At 44.8% G+C, this 22,221-nt stretch overlaps 1 protein-coding gene across 3 annotated transcripts in view; it reads left to right on the plus strand.

The window, feature by feature from the left end:
* PLXNB2 (plexin B2) overlaps positions 1–22,221 on the plus strand; it is a 629,238-nt gene that overhangs the window by 169,046 nt on the left and 437,971 nt on the right. For 2 of the 3 annotated variants that reach the window (XM_086967392.1, XM_086967394.1), the window contains exon 2: positions 15,504–15,576. The exons of the other annotated variant lie outside the window; for it this stretch is intronic. The gene's annotated coding sequence lies outside the window, so the exon portion shown is untranslated. The remainder of the gene's footprint in view (positions 1–15,503; positions 15,577–22,221) is intronic. 3 annotated transcript variants of the gene reach the window in all.

Below are 22,221 nucleotides of genomic sequence, written 5' to 3' on the forward strand. Positions count from 1 at the left end.
TGTCTACAAAACTATTCCTAAGAATATATATGTCTATCCTTCTAATGTAGAGTCTCTGGAGTCAACAAATGAACATAGTCTGTTTCAAGAGATGCAACCTAGGTCGAGCCGTGACCATCTATGCCTTTCAGTGTCCGCTTGATATTGACCGGTATTTGAGAAGAAAGGTCCAACTAGCCTCTATAGCCATCATTTGACCATTCAGTTTATAGATCATCCTTTCATAGGAAGCCAGTGTGGCCATCGAGTCCGACCATTCCACCATGGTTGATACAATGGGTGATTTCCATTCCCTCAGGATACAAAGTTTTGCTGTCTCAAAAGACCGTGCTAGCCATCTCTTCTCTTGTGTTTTCAAGTCATGAAGACAGTTATGCAAGACAGCTAGGTCCATGGAGGGTCGAATACGCAACACTCCAACCAGGTTTAAGGAAGACCAGACAGACCAAAAAACTGAAACCATGGGGCAGGACCAGATGGTGCAAAGCACGTCTTGTATAGTTTGTGGGGTGACCAGTGCCAGTCATACAGTATTTTGAAATAACAAGATTTTCCAATCATGCTCTGCTCAGGTACCTGCTGTGGTTCTGCAGGATCTCCGACCATACGTCGTCCTTGAAATCCATTTGACAGCAAGCCAATTCCTGTGTAGCAGTCTTTTTGTAGGCTTAGAAGAGAGTTTGCCTATTATTAGAGAGTACAGGCCTGATAGTAGCTTCTTATAAGCGCACCATTTCTCTAGGTAGTTGTGTATTTTTAGAACATTTAGACAAGAGTTGTCCAGTGTAACAAGAAATGCATAGTCATAGATTTGGCAAATCAATAAAAGTACTTTTTTGATGGCATCATTTATAGAGGTCAAAACTGTGTCCAAACTCCTCTTTGTATATTGCACGGATCACTAAGTAGACTATACGCGGAAGAACAGTATGCTATTGCTAATGAACTGTGCACTGACTTAAATTTGGCATTCATAAATGCCATTTGTTACATATTTTAGAATACATTTTTGAATCATTGAATACATTCAAAAACATGTTTGCTTATAAGCTATTTGAGTTTAAAAAAGGTTTATGAATGCAGCTAATTGCTATCCAAAAAGCACCATGTAATCTCCTCCGATAAAGCTTATTGAAGTGCACTTTGAGCACTTATAAACTGTTTGTGGGGGTAGGAGCTTGCATGGAAGGCATCCTCTGATTTATGATATTCTGTACCTCCTGAATTTGGATCTTGAAAGACTCCTCGTTGCTGCACTATCTCCAAAATACTCTGTCTACTTAATAAAGTCAAGATCTCCAATAAAAGTCCTTTGTTAACTACCCCATCAGTTTGCTTCACCCTTAGGAGGCTCATGGGTATCCATACCGGTCTAATCAAATTTCTTTTGTTCCATGCCTCCATCCATAAATCATTTGTTTCATTGTCATCACTCGGACTTCTGGCCTCTGCATTATGCCAGTTAAAGAACAGAGCGTACAACTAATGTCTTGAGCAAGTGGTAGGCTTTGTAACTCTTTGGTCTTGTTCTTGCAAACAGTTGTGCTGCTATCGTAGCCAGAGTTGTTGTAGAGTGAGAGGCTTATTTCTTTGAATAGCACTGTAGCTATACTAAAAGGCATCTCCGATTCAGCTGCTGCAGTAATTGTGGTAAATATGTGGTGTATAGTAAGATGGCGAACTTGCGTAACCCTTCTGGAGCAGTTGCATCCATGATGGCAACATCTTCTGTTTACCATGCCTACACAATTAGTCTATTTTTGAGGTGTCTTTTGTATACAAAGTTTATATTTGAACAACTAATACCAGTTATTGATAACCAGTTAGTGCGTACTTCTCTTTTATTACAGAAATAAAGTGCAGTCTACTGGGGTGTTAACCCATTTCCCAGAAGGGTTTTAGTCAACACTTTCTTGCATTACGTATTTATTTGACACATTATGATCCGGGAGGGTGGTTCTGTGAATGATTCTAGCTGCTGAGGTACACCATGACCTGCAGTTTATGCATTTGAATACCCACAAAGACAACTCTGCTTTGTGCCCACTCCTGGGTGGTAAATTGAGTGCCATTAACTTGAGTCCTGTTAAATTGGACAATAGTCACACCCGATATTTACAGTGCTTAAAAATGTTAGGAGTGTGGTATTAAGCAAAGCGTAAAAACCAGCTTTTATTTTGTTGTAGTTAAATATTACAGTAATCACACATCTGAATCACTGGAGTCTGGTTGATAAAACAATGTAGGAAAGTGTATTGTATAAATGATGCTTCTTGAATACAGAAATGTAGATTTCCTAGAGGGTCCTTTAGGCTAGATTTTTATTTACTAGTGAAGTGCTACTTCTTAAAGAAGGGCTGCTGAACGTAGTCTGATTGACGTGGATTTTTTCAAATTTTTCTGGATCTTCACCTAATAGAAAAGTTTACAATGTAGCTTAATGGGCCTCATGTACATAGTGGGTGAATATCTTGAAAATCTGGCATGCATCCCGCTTTTCTGAACTCCCTGGATCTGCATTGGACGAGTGGTATTCCATGTAGAAGTAACTTCATGTTTTTGCAGAGAATGTTCAATTGTAATTCTTAAATAATGCATCTCACAATCGTGTTCAAATTACTGACCTTTCCAATTATGTTAATATCTACCCCCGCAGCCCCAATTAGGTGCCTAGCTGATTGATAACATTACCTGAAATGGGACACTGTTACTGTTTTTTGTTGTTACTGGGAGAGAGTGAAATTCTTGCTTCGTCGTTTTTCCAACCTAGGCAACTTTTTTTCTCTCCAGTTTTCGTCAGCAGCTTTTATTACAGTATTCCCTTCCATTAATGGCAGAAACAATGCGGAGGAGGCTCTCGAGGCATGAAAAACACGTGTACGGTTTTAATTAGCACATTGGAAAAGAGAAGGTGCTGTGGAACTCTCGGGGTTCTGTGTAAGGTCTGCACTTGTTTTGTTACAGTGCGCGTGCTTCTTCTCAAGTTGGCAGTTAATCATGCTCTCTGAATATTCATGAGCCTGTTGGGAACGAGCCTGTTCATTTGCCATTCACCAGGGTCGCGGGGAGCCGAAAAGAACAACACTACCTTTCGGTTAATGAGTGGGAAGGCTGAACCTCTGCTTCATGCAGAGGGGGGCGCACTGAGCAGCATACGTCAAAGGAAGGGGGCAAATATGGCTGATCAGTCTGTATTAACCGCTTACTAAGGAGCTTTCTGGGAGGGAAAGCAAAATGCATCCTCAGAAGAGCTATATATGCTGTTTTACAGGGATGTGATTATAGTAGTGCGCTAGTGGCACAATTGCTTGTGCTGGCATTTTGATCAAGATTTCGGCCGTTATACTCCATGTTGACTGTTGCCATGACTTAAATCAGTATACAGTGGAGTTTAAAGTCTTTGAGAGAACAAAAGGAAATCACCCACCAGCAAATAAAATAAATCAACCTGCACAATTGATTTCCGTAACTAATCCACTCACATGAGTCCCAGTAAGCTTTGACACAAAGTTTGATCTACTCCTAACCCTACATTGTTAGCGACAGTAACTTCGACAACAAGGGGTAAGAGTGATAGAAATTGAACAATGCATAGGGACTGTCTTATCTTTCTACTAACAAGGTTGCTCGAGTTGCAGCGCACTCTACTAAAGAAAGTTGCTACATATTTGCCTTTGTATCAGAGCCAAATGTTTCGCTGTTGGCACATGTTTGTTACAGGATAGTAGAAGGGAAAAAATACATCATTGCTTGTGGAATTGAATACCCTGGCATAATCTCAAATCCCCTATAAATAAATATATAAATAAATGTAGACCTCCTGGATCCCATGGAATTATGAATTAGGAGGTGTGGTCTCATGGTACCATGGACAGATTCATCAGCCACTACATCACCTCTGGTTGTGTTTTTTTATGATTTGATGCAGGAGGCCGGAAAACCATTAATTTGTGCACTCCCGGCCCCCAGATATATAAAGGTTTTAATAAAGACCCTCTCAATGGCCTAAATTCTACCTTGGGACTGGTCTAGAAATGCACTCCCCTGAAGACCCGTAGGACACCCAAGATTACTCTTCTAATCAAGCTGCTGGTAGGCCCTTCCATGTTTTGTTTGGCGCATGTTAGCTTCATGTTTCCCCGTTTTACCTCCATTGAACTGCTGTGTGCAGTTGCTGGTCCACAGTTTGTTGGTTGTCGATTGCACTGGACCTATAATCCCTTTCTTAATGATGGTATAGGAATGTGGAAGTATTTGCCTCTTCAGCTGCAGCCTGTGGCACAGAGCACCAGTCGAGCATTAAATAAAACTAGAGTATACATGTCTGCCAAGGTGCAGCTGACATTTAAAGTCAGCTGACAGGAAACCCCATGCACCTCTTAAAAAGAAAAAAAACATTTTTTTCTTTATATTGTACACTATATTGCCAGGAAAATGTGTGATTACTGTTGGCATCACGTGAGCTATGTAATGATCCCTCTATCCTAACTCAATTTTAAAGATGTAGGAGAATTTCTCATTTTGTGCCAATATGATTTGTTACCTTGAAGGGCCCTAAAAGAAGTGTCTTCATTGTTGAGAGCGCAAGTCCTTTGTGCCAGATTTCTTGTATATGGTGTAATGCGCTCCTGTGGGCCCGCTGGTGATCACCTCTAGAACCTGTGCCACCATAAGGGAATTATACTTTGGAGGACTAAGTGCTCGGAAGGCTCACAGTGGTAATCTAGGTCAAATCCTGTGCCGCGTAACTAAAGGTTGGCAGGAGCATTAAAATTAATGCATGCAGGCATAGTAATAAAAAATTAAACCGTTCATCTTGTTTATATTGCTTTTTAATGTTCTCTGTGGAGGAGGTAGGAAGAGATGAAACTATGAGCTAGGTTGATGTCTTTGGAGACCCAACTACCGGAATGGGGTCAGACTCTACTTGGCGAGTAGATGTATGAATATTATGGATACACACACACACACACACACTCTGTTGCACGACAGAAGTGTTCAAAGAATTCCACGCTATAGTGTCTTGGAAGAAAAATGTTAGTTTTTTTTTTCGGTTTGCTGGAACTTTGGATGTTTTTGCATTTGTGTGATCTTGTGCATATTGACTAGATTTCCCTTTCCTACACTTCTTTGTACAGTGCTATAAAACTGTTGCACGAGCTCCAAGTTACAAATAGCATAAGTGAAACCGAAACAAATGATCTTTCTGGCACACGATGCCAACTGTATTCCCTTTGTCAGCTTTTAATTATTGTCTTGATTTTGTGGGCTGTGGTTTTCTGTAATCTGCAGATTGTTTATGCCCGGAGGACACGACGGCCAACCACGTATTGGCATAGATCACATGAAATGCCCTTTAGAAGGAAACAGTCCAGTATTTGTTTACAGAATCTGAATACATAATTGAAGCCAATATTAATGACTATTTACTCAAAATTACAATGTAGGATTAACAAAGCATATTCTATTCTCTGAATGAGTCATCACCTTAAAGATCCCCTTCAGCCTTCCTTTTACATGAGCAGGTACAGTTGTTTGAGGGAAACTGCATCCTGAAGTCTATTTGCTGTTAAAATAACTGCGATTATACCCCTTACAAACATATAGTGTGGTATGAAATGGTCACTGTGCTTCATGCTTGATGCCAGTATCCAGGATTTGGGTAATGCTTAACACGGGCCAAAGCATTGCTTACAGTGAAGAACTAAGTTGTGCTAACGTTTAAAAATATTTTAAGCTATATACTTGAAATTTATATTGAATTAATTTTGGTGTATCAGCTTGCACAGTAGAGTTAATGGAGGTAGGGTGTTTGTGGAAGGCACAACTGATTTAGCATACTCTCCGTGCCACGTTTTGGTTTAATTAACTTGTGTATCTTCTAGTGAAACTGGTGGATAGCACCCGTGGGATGGGTGAGGTGGTATAAAGTGGGTTCTTGTAGTATTTTAAATAGAGGTTTAAGGGTACATTTCAAGCAGGTTCACTCAGCGATGCATATTGGCACAGCCCAGCGCACTGGATTTTGGTGGTGATACAATTTTCATCACCTTTTGTATCGCTTTGTTCGCCCTAAGTTGGCAGGGTATGCTCAGTCGTGAGTCCCTTGCTCACTTGGCCAGGCTGGACTGTTCCCATGAGGCACAGGGTCAGACTGATTTGCATATGGCCATGTCTGAACTGGGGTGGCTGAGTGAGCTAAAGAATGGTGATTGATTAAACCCAGATCAGTTGACTGGGGGTGAGTGTTTGATTTGCTCAAACGCTCCGTCCATCATCACCTTTTGTATCGGTGATACAATTTTGGCCTCCTGGTGTCAAATAATAAAATACATGGTCCTAGCATACTTCAGTAATCTAAGAATAGACTGGAATGGCTGTGGTAGCCAATAAGAATAGACTGGAATGGCTGTGGTAGCCAATAAGAATAGACTGGAATGGCTGTTGGAACCCAATAAGCATTCACGAATTTACCTTTTAATGATCGTAAGTAATCACACAGAGAATATAAAAGTTGGTAATACTCATGCATTATATCTGCCAGAAGTTTTTTGGTCTTGACACAAATGGACTATATTTTTCAGTTGTTATTAATTACTTTTCTGCGGAGCCATTAAAATTATGGAATGACAAATGCATTAACAGGGTTTAGAGGAGTGTACGCTTTGGGGTGATTTTCTGTAGCAGTTTATCCGCAGATCACAGTACATAGAGCATGATAACTTATTTAGTTTGATTAATGTTGCCTAAGGACATGCCACGTTCAGATGCAAGAGGGCAGTACATTCTCACCTGAACACAGGGATGCACACCCTTTAAAGTGCTCACTCTACATGTAGTAGGCTGTTACTCTGTCCTGCTCTTTTGCGTACTCTTTTTTTCCCCATCATTCCTTGTTGCTCTTCTTTCTTTCTCACACGCACGTTCTTTCCCTCTCTTTAACCGCTTTGGGTGTCTGCTATCTTTATTTTTTCCGAAGACCAGGCCATGGAGCCTCTTAAAAGTCCAGTACCCTGCATTTGGTGACTAAAAGAAAAATTACTTTGTGTAGCTGGGCAGAAAGTTTTTCAGAGTCGGGAATACAATGCTCCTCTTTGTTTGTGACCGTGTTGACGGCTCCTCTTCAGAATTTGGAAAAGGGAGTGTTACAGATAAATTTCAATGGACCATTAAATTCAAACCTAATCCCAGACTAGTAAAATGAATACACTGTGCCAAGTCAGTAGCAGATTCTTGGCTCAATGTGACCAGTCTGGTTTGGATAGTATATGCCGTAAATGGGGAAAGGCAATTGAAATACAAAATAGAAAGTAGTTATCTTAAATAAAAAAACAGCTTTGTGCACCAAGGGACAAGACCCTTCTCCCAGCACTTGGAGTTAAAGATCTATTGCATTCAGAAGAGACCAAAATGCATATGTTCGAGTTTATTGGTGGCCTTTACGAAAGATGGCTGCTCCTTCTGGGGGATAAAAGTATAATAATGCAAAGTAACCCTCATGTGGATTTGGTTTTACTTTTAAAATGGGGACTAGATGTGCCACCAAAACAGGGAAAATGAACCACTATCCTGTTTGCTTGGATCGCATGTTGCACACAATGTTGGATCTTTGGTGGTGGCAGTGAGTGCCTGTGCCACCAGACACACAAAATGTACTATCCTTTTAGTGGTTGATGAAAGCAGGTACGGCCTAGTTTGTACTTCGAACTCGGGGATGCTGGGACCAGCATGAATGGCAGCAGTGATTCAGCAGTTGTGCTGATCAGGTTAGTTGCTTTCTTATTGGATGCCTTCTTGGACCTCTTTGGCTCAGAGCTACATTCTGCTCAAGACAGGGTTTTAGGAATGGAGGCTGCCTTTTGACTCGCATCTAAATTGCAAACTCTCATCCAAGAGTACAGAATGGGGTTGCAGAACTGGGCTGATGCTCCTGGTCGTGTGATGCTGTGCTGGCATCCTGTGGTGCCCGAGCAGGTGTAGTTGATATTGCAAAGCTCACTTCAGGGACTCTACAGTAGATAGGATGGAATGCAGGTGCAATAACTTTCTGTGATTCAGGGTGGCGCCTTGCATGGATGTTTTGCTGTGAAGAGAAACAAGATTTTATTTTTAAACTGATTAGCACCAGGGAGCATTGGCATCGATGAGGAGACGGTCAAAGTTGGATGCTTGCATTCACTTGCCGATGTTTAATGATGTGATTTATCTAGTCTACGCCGCTCATCAGTTGGCTGTACAAATAGTACATAGAATTGTGATAAATTATCCTGGCCCTTTATAGCCATATCAGTGGAGTTTGTGGCCCTCAAAATCCCACAGTGGGTGATAACTCTCACGTGCAGAGTTATTTCACCTCTACCTGCAGTCGTAATTTTCAGACATTAGGCAGTACTTTAAGCGGGGTAGGAGATGGACATACTAACCTCTGACCTCTGAGGTTGGATTCCCACGAGGACTGATCTGTGTCAGACAGATGAGGGCACAAGACCTGGCTCAGAGGGCCAGAAAGACACGCTGACTTGTGCGAGTGTGGACAGTCAATGTCCCCCGCCAGGTACAGCTCCCTGCAAGCTCTCGCATTTAGAAATGGACCTTGGGCCACTACTCTTGCCACCATGGAAGGCCCCATAAGGGCTGCGCAATGTCAAAAAGAGGGTCTGGATTCTGTAAGGCGTGGGGCCATACACCACCTCAAGATTGTGAGCCGCCTCTTTGAGGACAGTCCCTCTGACAGTAGCCTGATTCCACCCTTGAATGCGATCTCCTATGGTAAGCATGCAGTGCTTTTATTTCATTCGGTCTGGCTTCATTTGACTTCATTGCTGCAACCCCATTGCCTCAGTTTTTTGGAAACTGTTGCTTGTAATTCCAGTTATTCCCCTATACTTGCCAAGTTCTTTTTTTGAAACTTGATTTATTAGCTATGTTCAGGATAGTAATGGCCAAAGGCCATGATAGTCGCACTGGCAGCGGCATTGATCTGTTTAAATCTTCTAAAAGGATAATGTTAAAAGCTGGTCCCTGTTCCAAAAAACTATAAAATTAGAATACCATGTGGAAGATCTGATGAAAGAAGGCATTCCCAAAGCAAGCATAGCTGCAGTAGCATTCAAAATCCCACCATGATGGATGCTCTTTTAAACTTCATTTATCCCGCAGCATGCAAAGCTGGTCATGATGTATTGTCGCAAGATGAGGCGGTTTGTGATTATTGAAAAAAAATGTGAAATATATCTTTCAGTTGTTTAAAAGCGATGCTGCTGTTGGATGAACAATCTGAACTTTTTTATTGAAACTAAAATCTAGGTGTTATGACGCCAAAACCAACATACCCTCTATCCTTGCCCTGCTTTCGGGGTGAAAACGCTTGCTATAGGGTTTGGATATGTACAATATATATTTTTTACCTTACTGTTTGTCAGAGAATTGATTCTAGATCAACCATTTCAGAGCGTTAAAGTAATTTCGCACCTGCAATAAAGGCACACGAGTGTCTCCTTGAGATCCACATATTGCTGTAATGGGAAATGTTGATTAATGTCAGTTTTTAATGTGGCCCTTAAGGAGCAGGCAGACATAGACTTGTGCGGGTATCTGAGCTTTGAACACTACCACCTCATTGAGGACATTAGATGGGGATTCCATTATACATTACGTCTGAATGTCTAAACAGACCGAGCAGTATCAAGGATGCTAGAGCCGCATAGACACTTGAGGATAATAATATATTTCATTAAAGTATATTAGCCATTTACTTGGAACCCATTCATTTCCGTCTAACACTGGCCTACGCGGTTGACTGCATGCAAAAACTACTTTGCTTAACCCCTTGTCTGTGAGTGGGTGAGATGTTTGTATGTTTGTGCCAGTGTGTGTTGCCAGGATGCCCACATACTCCTCCTTGAATGATTTCAGTGTTTGTCAACAATGGGCCCTTACATAGATTTCAGCCGCTTCCAGTTTGATTTATGGGTCTGTGGGTAACTTGGAGTGGCTGATCATGTTGAAATGACTTCGTGTTGATGCGGCCTTGCGATATGTAAGTTCACATATTTGGTTTTTTTTTGCAGTCATTATGAGGTTTTTAGACTTGCTGTAGTTTGTCTTCTATGGTACAGCAGTACATCTGAGCTTGAGATTAGCTGTTGCTGGGCTTGCTGCTGGTTACAGGCCTGCCTCCGAGGAGCACCACCCACGAGGCTCTGCTTGCTCAGTGCTTTGTCTCTCAAGAGGAGGATGAAACCTATCCGTACCTTCACCTGGCACCAGAAAGGATCTTAGATTAGGAGCTGAAAGTGTGTAAAGAAAACCATACCACCCCCCCCCAACCCCACCCCCTTCTGTAATCGAACTCTTGTATGCGGGATTCAAACTCGGTAGACGAGTCAACTGAAAGGTATTTGCCAATGTGGGGGTAGAGTGCCATCATAGTCCCAGCTACAAATCATAAATCATGTTTGGGGACCTGAACTGATTTCTTATCTTCGCCGCTACTGACGACATCCGAACCATACTGGTCAGTGACGAAACCTCGGCCCTCATCCTCCTGGACCTCTCGGTCGCCTTCAACGCGGTCTGCCACCATATCCTGCGCACACCCCTCCGCGACGCAGGGATCCAAGACAAAAGCCTGGACTGGATCACCTCCTTCCTCACGGGCAAAACCCAGAGAGTCCGCCTCCCCCTTTCCGATCCGAAGCAACAATGATCACCTTCAGCGTACCTCAAGGATCATCCCTCAGCCCGACCCTTTTTAACATCTACATGGCACCGCTTGCCAACATCGTCCGAGCACACCACCTCAGCATAGTCCCCTCTGCCGACGACACCCAGCTGATCCTCTCCCTCACCAAGAACCCGGCCACCGCCAAATCCAACCTCCACGAGGGAATGAAGGCGGTCGTAGACTGGATGAAGACCAGCCGGCTGAAGCTGAACTCAGACAAGATAGAGGTCCTCATTCTCGATCCACCCCCTCCTCATGGGACGACTCCTGGTGGCCGGCCACGCTGGGAGCTGCCCTGACACCCACCAACCACGTGCGCAACCTGGGTCTCGTCCTGGACTCCACACTCTTTATGACCCGGCAAGTTACTGCCGTCTCCTCCTCCTGCTTCAACACCCTCCGCATGCTCCGAAAGATCTACAGATGGATCCCCACCAAAACCAGAAGGACGGTCACCCAAGCACTCATGAGCAGCAGGCTGGATTACATCAACGCCCTCTACGTAGGAACCACGGCCACACTCGAGAAGAGACTCCAATGCATACAAAACTCCTCCGCACGCCTCATCATCGGACCCTTTCGCCATAGCCACATCACCACCCACCTGAGACCTGCACTGGCTCCCGGTCAACAAGAGGATCACCTTCAAGCTCCTCACCCATGCCCAAAAAGCACTCCACAACGCCGCACCGGCATATTTTAACGAACGTCTATCTTTCTACACCCCGAACCACCAGCTTCGCTCCACCAACCTTGCCACCGTCCCACGCATCCGCCGAACGACCACCGGCGGCAGATCATTCTCCCACCTCGCCGCCAAGAAGTGGAACAGCCTCCCCGCCCACCTACTGCAGACCCAGGACCTGCTGACCTTCAGGAGACTTCTCAAGACCTGGCTGTTCGGCCAGTAGCTGCTCCCCCCACCCCCTTAGCGCCTTGAGACCCTCACAGGTGAGTAGCACACTCTACAAATGTCTTGATTGATTGATTATCATCAAACTTTAAGTCTGAGCGAAGGTGAGAGAGAGGCATAAATGGAAGAAAGAATAAAGAGAGGGAAACTGTGACAAGGGGAGAAAGCTGAGCTGGGATGATAGGACTCATGAGGGTGAGACACATGCAGGAAGGTTTGAGGGGTGGAAGAAAGGCATGAGGTGGACTCAAACCCTACAATTCGGAAGTGGGCTTCTCACTAAAGCTTCTGGCTGTTGTACTTGTTATCTGTAAGACTGAGGCTTAAATGTGGTTACTACAGTGATCTACTCACAACCGCTGTGCAACTCCGGTCCCTGCAAAACGTTTGTCAATACTTGCTTTGTCTTTGCATTCTAAGCTCCTGAAGCAGTCTAGGACGCATTGTAGGTGGTTAGGATGCCCCCTTTGAGCCTTTTTAGGTCTCGCCTGAGCCAATGCGCTTGCGCATTGCTCCGGCGAGATTATAGTAAGCGGAAAAGAACAGTCTACCAAAACGGCTGCGGATCGCATACAGTGTTGAATAAGGTACAGGCAGAAGACCTTTTCCGAAGTTGCCCAGCATTAGCCGCCTCTATACCCACTCAAGTTTACCAAACACAGAGGCAGGCGCTGGAGACTGGAAGGCAGGAAACAGAAGTTTTATTCTCTCCGGAGGAGAAACACATCAGTTCGGACAGCAAGTATCGTCACGAGGTGCTCTAACCGCATCTCTGAGGCCTGGCCTCTTATACACAAGTTTATGATCTTTATTGCATGTAACACATTCTTGCAATGCTTTGAAGTATGAAAGGATATCCTCGGAATCTCCCCTTCAGGCCCGTTCCCACACACATTTACAGTTGAAGTCCCACCCCGGTCACAACAGGTGATGATTATCGCGCAGCTGGACATTCCGCCGATTCACGGAATGTGTGGGGTTGATCGGATCTCATAGGGTGGGGGCTTTGATCAATTTGAGGGTCCTTTAGTGGGGGAAGCTTCCTACTGTACGGGGGGGGCAATAAACAGTATCCGCAGGGCCAGGTGGTGGTCTGGGAACGAGGAAAACAAACGGGCACACAGGAAAAGGGGGTTTGTATCAAAGGACCTGGGACCATGAAAGGGATGAAGGGAGGTGTCGCGCTGGGAACAGGATAGGATTCCGAGGCAGAGCCGCGCAGATGGGGAGGGTTTATGGCCCATGCACGAGAGAGCGGGGGTGACCAGTGCGTGGGGGGTGCTTGTGAGGGCGAAGAGCCGTGGTGGGGGTCAGTGGCGTGCAGAGGGTGGTTCTGACCAAGGTACCTAAAATGGCGGGTGTGCACGACAAAGAGTGTGGCATCGGGAGAGAAGGCAAGATGGCGCAGATAATGTTTACCAAACCGTATTAATTTTCCACATACAGTTCATGTGATCTATGCACAAGCACACATAATGCCAGCCACATAACACACCACCATTTGTCTGTGCCTCGGCATCAGACTTCAAAGGCTGCCGCTCCCACGCCCATCCCCCCGCCACAGCAATGCTGAGAGCTTGTTTCTGGACGAAAGTGAAAGCCTACTGTGCTTGTTTACAGTAGCCTTGCTCCTCAAATGCTGTTGCTGTGTTGCCATTTCTCTAAGGACACTGCTTGAAAACACTCGACTTCCTAGCTGCAATGCTACATCCGCTATGCTTTGCCTTTAGATACGTTAATCCCTCGCAGACTGTGCTGACTCTGCCCCTCCTGATTCTGAAACTGACCAACGCAGTCACCACGTAGTCTCTTCTCTCTGTCTTATGTCTGCCCTGCCACCATTTACTTCGGACCCTCACCCCCCCTCACCCTCACAGCCCCCTCACCCTCACACCCCCTCTCCCTCACACCCCCCCTCACCCTCACAGCCCCCCTCACCCTCACAGCCCCCTCACCCTCACAGCCCCCTCACCCTCACAGCCCCCTCACCCTCACACCCCCTCTCCCTCACACCCCCCTCACCCTCACACCCCCTCACCCTCACACCCCCTCACCCTCACATCCCCTCACCCTCACATCCCCTCACCCTCACACCCCCTCACCCTCACACCCCTCACACCCCCTCACCCCTCACACCCCCTCACCCTCACACCCACACCCCTTCACCCTCACACCCCTTCACCCTCACACCCCTTCACCCTCACACCCCTTCACCCTCACACCCCTTCACCCTCACACCCCTTCACCCTCACACCCCTTCACCCTCACACCCCTTCACCCTCACACCCCTTCACCCTCACACCCCTTCACCCTCACACCCCTTCACCCTCACACCCCTTCACCCTCACACCCCCTCACCCTCACACCCCCTCACCCTCATGCACCCTCACATCACTCACCCTCACGCACCCTCACATCACTCACCCTCACGCACCCTCACATCACTCACCCTCACGCACCCTCACATCACTCTCCCTCACGCACCCTCACATCACTCTCCCTCACCCACCCTCACATCACTCACCCTCACCCACCCTCACATCACTCACCCTCACCCACCCTCACATCACTCGGGGGGGCACCACCACATCATCACTCTGCACCACAACAGCACTGTCCTTGCTTGCTACCAACAAGCATTGCAATACCCAATAGGACTCGCATTAGGAAAGTGTAAGCTATTGGCTTTGTAAATAACAATGCCATTAATTTATATATTTTCAAAGCCAACACATATTAAAAAAAATGTCAGTTACAATACTAATAGCTCACACTTTCCTAATGCGAGACCTACTGCATTGCAAATGCTTGTTAAAGGATTGCTTTCGATTTTTTGGGTCAAATGCATTTATCTGGTCAAAGTTTGTCACTTCATTTGCGTGCCAATATGCAGCTATTGTGCAGTGTACGAAGGGGTGCACTTTGCGAAGCTGTTGCTCTGACTGTTGCATTGCATTTCAAAGAAGCATTAGCTTTACACTACTAAACCATACACCAACAGTACAAATATTTTAGAAAAGCAAAGGCAAGGTACTCTTTCATGAGGCTTTTCCCGTCTACTACCACTTCACCATCTTTCGGCTTTCTTAGTGCCTTAAAGCAGTTGGGCGATGCATTCCGCACGGTTCTTTATTAAAAGAAAATGTTGAATAGATTTTACATAGTAACCGCCTTTTATGTAAACTTATTCCAATTGTTTACTTTTGACAGCTTGTTCCTGGGTGATTCATATGTCTGTTGTGAGATTGTCTTGTTAGTATGGTGTGAGTGTCCCTCTGCAATACCAAGGAGGTCATGGTGTGTTCCTAACGGCTAGGGCACTCGACCTCGGACCTGGGGATCTGGGTTCGAGTCTCGGTAACGACTCTAAACATCCTGTGATTCTGGGCAAACTACTTAATCTCCCCGTGCGTACAAAAATGAATGTGTGTCTTCATGTAACGTAACTGGTGCTACGTAAAGTGCTCTGATACCCGATACGGGTCAACTTCGCGCTATATAAAACTCTGCAGAAAAAACAAACCCTGTACAAGAGTGCATTGTGTTATTTGTTTCACTAAGTTGCCTGTGGTGTAGGTTTCCTACGAAATGTAGTAAGTAGATCATGCAAGTGTCATTCTGGACCCAAATGTTCATGCTACAGAATGTCTTTGTTTAATTCGTCGGCAAATGGTTTACACTCTAGGAATCCAATCATGTAATGCATTAACCTTGTAGCGCACATTAGCTGGTTCTGTGTATTCCACACTTGCAAAACAATCTACTTTGTAGCTCAGTAACCTATGCTTGCTAGTGTCCAGATGCCTCTAACATATAAGATGTTCTTGTTAACAGTTTGTTTGAGCATGTGCTTTTTTTTTGCAGTTGTCTGAGATGGGAAAAGGCGTTTTTCAAAACCAGTTTCTCTGCAAGCAACCCCCAGTTGTGCCTTGACTCGGTAAGTAAATCATTTGCGAATTTAACCCAGACAACGTTTTGAGTAAGATATACTTCACTGTTGACCAAAATTGTCTTTTTACTTCCATGTAAGGCCTTTAAGTGCAAACTTCGGTGTGGACGTGCAGTTAACCACAGACCAGAAAGCATCCTGCAAGTGTCAAAACCGCATTATCCATGACTTGCATTTTTGGATCGGAGTGGCCTTCATACAGAAATGTAACGCCATTTCATTAAAAATAGCACACATTGGAGGAGGAGATACTGTTGTCGAGTGCCTACACAGGGCAACTGTGGCACATTTCCACAGTCCCTGCTTGACCATATTGTGCGATTTTTGGCAAACGGCGGTTTACTGGTTCTGTTGGGAACGTTGAAAAGCAGACTAATACCTCGTGTTTAAATAGACTGATATTCAATGGTTTTTTAACCGTAGTATTATGTATGTAAAGATGTATGTGTTGCAGAATGTAAGATTACAGGAGTCTGAAATTAATGAAATGACAGATACTCTGTTTATGTCCCTATTCCATCATATCCTATACAGGCACTTCATGTAAGATAGTTCACTGCGTTCAGTACTTTATTCTCACTTGTTTAATTGACAGGGTCAGATCCCAGAAAGCTTCATTTAACTTTTCATCTCCGTTGGAGATCGATACAATAAATAGCAGTTCGATTGGACAACTGCTGTATGTAAAACTGTTCTTTGTCGTTGATAGTGCTTTGTCCGAAACTTTGCAGATGATTATTGTTCAGAAATGGTGTGTGCAACTACTTGGTTTAAATTTGTATCCAACATGTCAAATATTGGGTTTCTTACCTTTATGGTTTATTTGAACATGTCGTAAACAAGATTATCGCTTGGGTGCATCACCATGAAGCACTTATCTATTGGGTAGCATCCTCTAAATCTAGATTAAACTTGGATTTGTAAGCAAATATTTTTGGCAAGGACCACAAACTTTCATTTTACAGTAATCACCTGAACAGAATTCCTTTGCGGTGCGTCTTGGTATGTGCCACAATATTTGAGATGGGGCGATTGTGTTAGAACTGTATTAATATTTCGTATATCTCTGTGTACGGTATACTTAAAGGATATATAGGGTTTTACAGCTGGTACAATGGCAGCGAACCGTTGATCCAGTGAAAATGAATTTGTTTACATTTGTCGCGGTTCCAAAACGCAGCATTGTTGTTTAACATTTACATTTAGAGTGTTTTATAAATGAGTGATGTTTGGAGTAGGTGGTGAGGCCTGGAAAATAGGATCCTTATAGTGGTTCCGGTGTTTGGAAAGAAGAGGCTGGGTTAGTCCAGTCACATCTTGACTCTGACGGGTTAGGAGGGGTGTGCACCCCAGTGGACGCGGACTGGTTCATTCAGTGGAGCTCTTTATCAGAGTGGGATGTGTCTGTGCATGGCAGTGGAGGATTGCTGCAGTTGGGAGCGGTTATTTTTCTGCAATTTCAATAATTTTTCAGTAGATTAATGTTTGCAGGATGGCAGTTCCATAGTTCTATTGCTGGCATTGATAGTGATGTCATGAGGTTAATTCAGATTTGAGAATTGCCAATTTAAGTTTGCCTGTGCCCAGACGGAAGCGAGGTTTGCTAGACTGGAGACCTCGCCAACTGATATTTTAGGCTGTTGCTTGTGTCTCGTACGCAGGGCCGTGCACTGGCACACTGCTCCAAATTCTATGTGTGTTTACATCTAATATTCATTCAGGGATAGTGACGTGTTTTCAATATTGTATAACACAGCAGCAACAGTACTACAAATAATCTCTGCAGTACCCTGCTATATCGCACAAGGTCCTATTTTGATCTAAAACATTTTTAATGGTTGTTGCATGAAGCAAACACAACATTTTTCTGCAAAATGTCTGTAATACTCTCACATAATACACATTAACAATAAATTAAAGGAAACGGTATTTAAAACAATCTGGTTAAGAATTATTCAAGGTCATTAGGGAAAGATTATCTGCAGAACAAAGCTGTCCCTTTCGCCGCCCCCGTCCTCCCAAATTCTGGGGCCCTGGGCTAGAGCCCATGCCTTACATCTCTGCACATATGTTCTGCACTCACTCGTGTTTGACATTAGCTTGTGGTTGATGGGTTACTAATGAAGCAGTAAATGGTTAAAGGAGATGAGTTCCTTCTCCCTGGCTCTCCAAATTCTTCCGGCCAAAAACTTAGGTTTACTTGTCCTTCAGACTGGAAATGCATTTAAAGTGTGTAGAATGTATACTTTGCTTTTTTTATAGCAGCATTGCAGTTTGCAGGATCTTTGTAAAATGGGAGAGGTTGAACTTTATTGCAAGCCCCTGTAAATTCATGGTTCGGATTACTTGATGTGTGGGTTTTCTTGAAGATTAATTAAGCGCCGGATAGTTTTAGGGATGTTGGCTGACAGTGGTAGTCCTTGAAGAGTTAGGAGGAACCTGGCAGGAGTCCTGATTCTTGGCACAAAACAAAAACCACTGCTTCCGCAGTTTCTAAATTTAGCCCCACCAGCTGAAAAACATAAATATGATCAGTTCTCAAAAAAAGTTAACTAATGGGATGAATCCCAATGACGGAAATGCAATTTTTATGTTTTAACTATATAGACGCTGTGTAGGTTAACTCGCTTAACAAATTGCACACGTGGTGGTTGGTCCCGACCTGCGAATGATCAGATGTTCTTGAAATGGGTTTAACCTTTGCAACGGTTATCCTATACAGACTAAATATTATCTGCCGTATATGTTTCTTTTGAAGGTAAAGCTATGCTGAATAGAAACAATCTTAACCCATATATCTCTTGAGGCCTTTGGGAGGGATTGTGATGCGTCTGGATTAAACGTGTCAAGTTTATGGTATTTTCTTGTAAGACATTAGCTGGTTTGAGCTTTCCTACTGTTCCTCTGGAATGTGCGTGTGATTGGTAAATTTAGGGGTGTCTTAAGTAGCACTTTGGAGCCGCCTCGATGACTGCTTGTCATGATTTTGACACTGCTAAAATAATAGACTTAACATCTAAATAGAAGTTATTTACATAGTAGTTGCCCTGAAAATCTGTCATTGATCTGGCCCTCCTGAACACGCATTGGACATTCCTGATACCTAATGTGGCTTGATGACATCTACAAATCTATTTATAGGACGTGCGTGTGGTCCCGTCTTACTTTACATATATTCCTGCTTTAGTTCATGGCCTGATACAAAAACTCTAGAAATGTAAATTACCTACACAGACATGGCTGTCTGGTATAGAGCTTCTTCGATCTGCATACTTGGATTATTCCCCTCTCAGTGAATGGCGTCTCGTAGCAAATAGTTTATAGGAAAACTTTATTTTAGTCTTTCAACGTTGATCCTCTTGTCCAATTAAATTCCACTCTGATCTGAAGTGAGTCTCTAATCCGCTAACTCACTCTCCGTGTGCATTTGTGGTGACTACTTTTTCACTCATCGTTGGTATAACATTCATTTCCCCATATTTATGCATCTTAGAAAATCAAAGAAGTTTGGTGGTGGGCAACAATTGTTTTGTAAGGTTATGCAATTTTTATTTAAAGCGGGCACAGATACCCAGAGGAGTGTCCCTGCATGAGCCTTTAAGGAGTACAGAGATGAAATTAAGCAAAGAGAAATGTTTTTAGGTTTTTCTTGAACAGAATTGGGTCCTCAATGCTCCGTAGAGTGACCAGCAGAGAATTCCAGGCTAAGGCAGCATTCAGGGCAGGGGAAATACCCCCCAGCCTTTGCCTCCGGAAGCGAGGAACGTGAGCCATGAGTTGTGTGGAGGAACGCAGATGTCTAGTAGGTGTATAAAAAGAGAAGCGCTTTTGTAAATAGCTAGGGCCTAAGGAGTGCAGAGCACGGTGAACGATAACTAAAGACTTTAATTTAAACCATTCAGCAACGGGCAGCCAGTGTAGGGCTCACAGATGCTGTCTCACACTGGATCTGACGGGGACGTTAAGAAGGAGCCTGACTGCCGCATTCTGAACAACCTGCAGCTTGTTGAGCAGATATTCAGGGATGCCAACATATAAGGCATTGGCATAATCCAAGCGGTATAAGATCAGGGCTCTGTTGACTGTTTCTTTAGTGGCCTTAGGAAGAAGTGGAAGGAATTGCTGAAGGGTTTTGAGTAGCCCAAAGGAATTCCCAGTTAGCTTCTTAATCTGGGTGGTGAACGTAAGATTGTCCTCAAACCAAACCCCAAGGTTTTTAGTGGGTTGCCCTGTTGAGGCTAGCATGGTGAAATCAGATGGCCTGAGTGTTTCTCGAAACAAAGGAGGGAACTTTCCAGACAGGAGGATTTCGGATTTCTCCTCATTACATTTAAGTTGTGCAGAGGCCAACCACTGCAAGACTTTGGTCAGACAGGTCTTAGCAGAGGAGGTGGAACACTCATTTTTTCCCCAGGTGAACAAGAGCTAGGTGTCGTCCGCATACGCATTGATTTTGGCCTCCTGGTCCACCGCCAATTGGACCAAGGGAGTGACATCAATGTTAAAATGATGGGGGCCTAAGGAGGACCCCTGTCGGACCCCCGTAGACGCCTGCTGAGGTGAGGATGAGGAGAGGGGGGAGCCATACCTGTTGCAACCGGCCCTCCAAAAAGGATATTAGCCAGCACTAAGCGGTGCCAGAAATGCCAATTTCCGCAAGTTGGGTAAGCAGCAGCGAATGAGGGACAGGGTTGAATGCTGCAGAGAGGTGAATCAAAATCAAGGCTGCCCTCTCACCAGCATACAAACTGTCTCGAATGGCCTCTGAAACTTCCACCAACGCCTCCTCGATGCTATGCGAAGCCCTGGCCCTGACTGAGCCGGGTGCAATAGCCCCCCACTTTCAATTAATTCAGTCAATTGTTTATTGACCACTTTTTCACATCATTTTGCCAGACTTGGAAAAAGAGATGGGGCGTTAGCTTCCTGGGCTCATGGGGTGAAGGCTTTTTTAATAGAGGTAGAATGTTTGCCTGTTTCCAGGCTGCCTGGACGTAAGCCTCCCAAAGAGACATGTTAACAAGTCTGTTAACTTCCGGGTTGACATGCTCTGCAACGTCGGCCAAAAGTCTGGCTGCGCATGGGTCTGAAGTGGAGCTGGATTTCAGGCTCTTCAGAATTCTGAGTGACCTAGGCAGATCAACAGAACTAAAGGCAGGCAAAGATTGCGAGTCGGAAAGAGGTAAGGCCCCTGATGCCAAGGGCGCGTTGGTGTCCGCTATACCAGAACTAAATGAAGCCTGAATTGTGCAAATCTTTCCTACAAAAAACTGGAGAGATTATCACACCAGGCATTTGATGATGGAAGCAGACGCAATTGGGCTTTGGGCGCCATAAAGCACTGAGCAATGGAAAAAAATGTCCTTGGTTTTGTTCCTAGCTAGGTCGAGCCGTATAGTTCAGGTTTGTTTTTTTAAAAACAGATTTTATTTGTCACAGGTCACATACATCGCAAAGCTCCGTAACCCGGAGACTGCAGCACACATCAGTGGAGTTACAATAATGCCGTACTCTTTTATGTCAATACATAATCCCCAACCTTCCCTCCCCCGATTGCGTGTATGCCATCTCAAGCCAATAATTACAAACCAAGAACGTTCACTGAGTCCAGTTCGCACCCCACAAATCAGTCTGCATCCCATTTCATACAGGTACATCGGATGCCTCATCTGGCGGCGGGTCAAGTTCCAATCCCCCATAGTCCGCCCATCTCTTCCAAATTCTAAAATGCTTACGGGGGCACCCTCTAGCAAGAAAGATTGGTAACTCGAGCCCCATACAGAAGTCCATCCCAGATCTCCAGGCAGCCAGCGGCGGTGCCTGAGCTACCTTCCAAGCCCTGGCTATATCCCTCTTAGCCAGCGTGAGGCCAAGCAGTAGCAGGTGGCGCTTGTATCTGTTGCCCCAATACCCTCCAGCACATGCAATAATGCCAACCTCGGAGAGAATGGAAGCTCCCAGGCCAACACCTCCGACAAACAGGAGAACACCCCCTCCAGAATCTGTGTAACAAGACAATCCCAAACTGTGTGTAGCAGCGTGCCCTCATGCGTCCCACATTTGAGGCAGTCAGGGGAGCCTATCATTCCCGCCCTCCACAGTCACACCCTGGTGAAATGCACACGATGTAGGTACTTAAATTGCACTAACCGCAGGCCTGTGGATATAGCGGCCCCTCACGGACTCTCCAGCGCCTCCGCCCAGTCTTCTTCTTCAAGATCCCCCACATCCCCCGCCCAGTCTAATTCTTCAAGATCCCCCACATCCCCCGCCCATACTGCTCGCAGACGCTGTACATCAGTAGAGCAGTGATGAACTTATGTCTGGTATATGCGTGAAATCTTCCGGTCCGGCAGCTCACCCATAAACACCTTTGCCTCTAGAGGGCTGAACTCAGGAAGAAAATCCAGTCCCACCAGATGAGGCATCAACGCGTGCCTAAATTGCAAATATTGAAAGAATTGGGACCACGGCATACCATATTTATTGCGGAGCTCCTGAAAGTATTTAAGTGTCAAACCAGTCATCACGTCACCCAGGGACGAGATCCCTATGGAGTCCCTGCCCTGAAAACCTCGCAGCGCCCCCAACTGAGGCAGCCGCCCATTATACCACAATGGCGTTTCACGTGTC

This window comes from Lissotriton vulgaris, chromosome 1_1 (assembly GCF_964263255.1).
Source record: "Lissotriton vulgaris chromosome 1_1, aLisVul1.2, whole genome shotgun sequence".
Taxonomy (NCBI): domain Eukaryota; kingdom Metazoa; phylum Chordata; class Amphibia; order Caudata; family Salamandridae; genus Lissotriton; species Lissotriton vulgaris.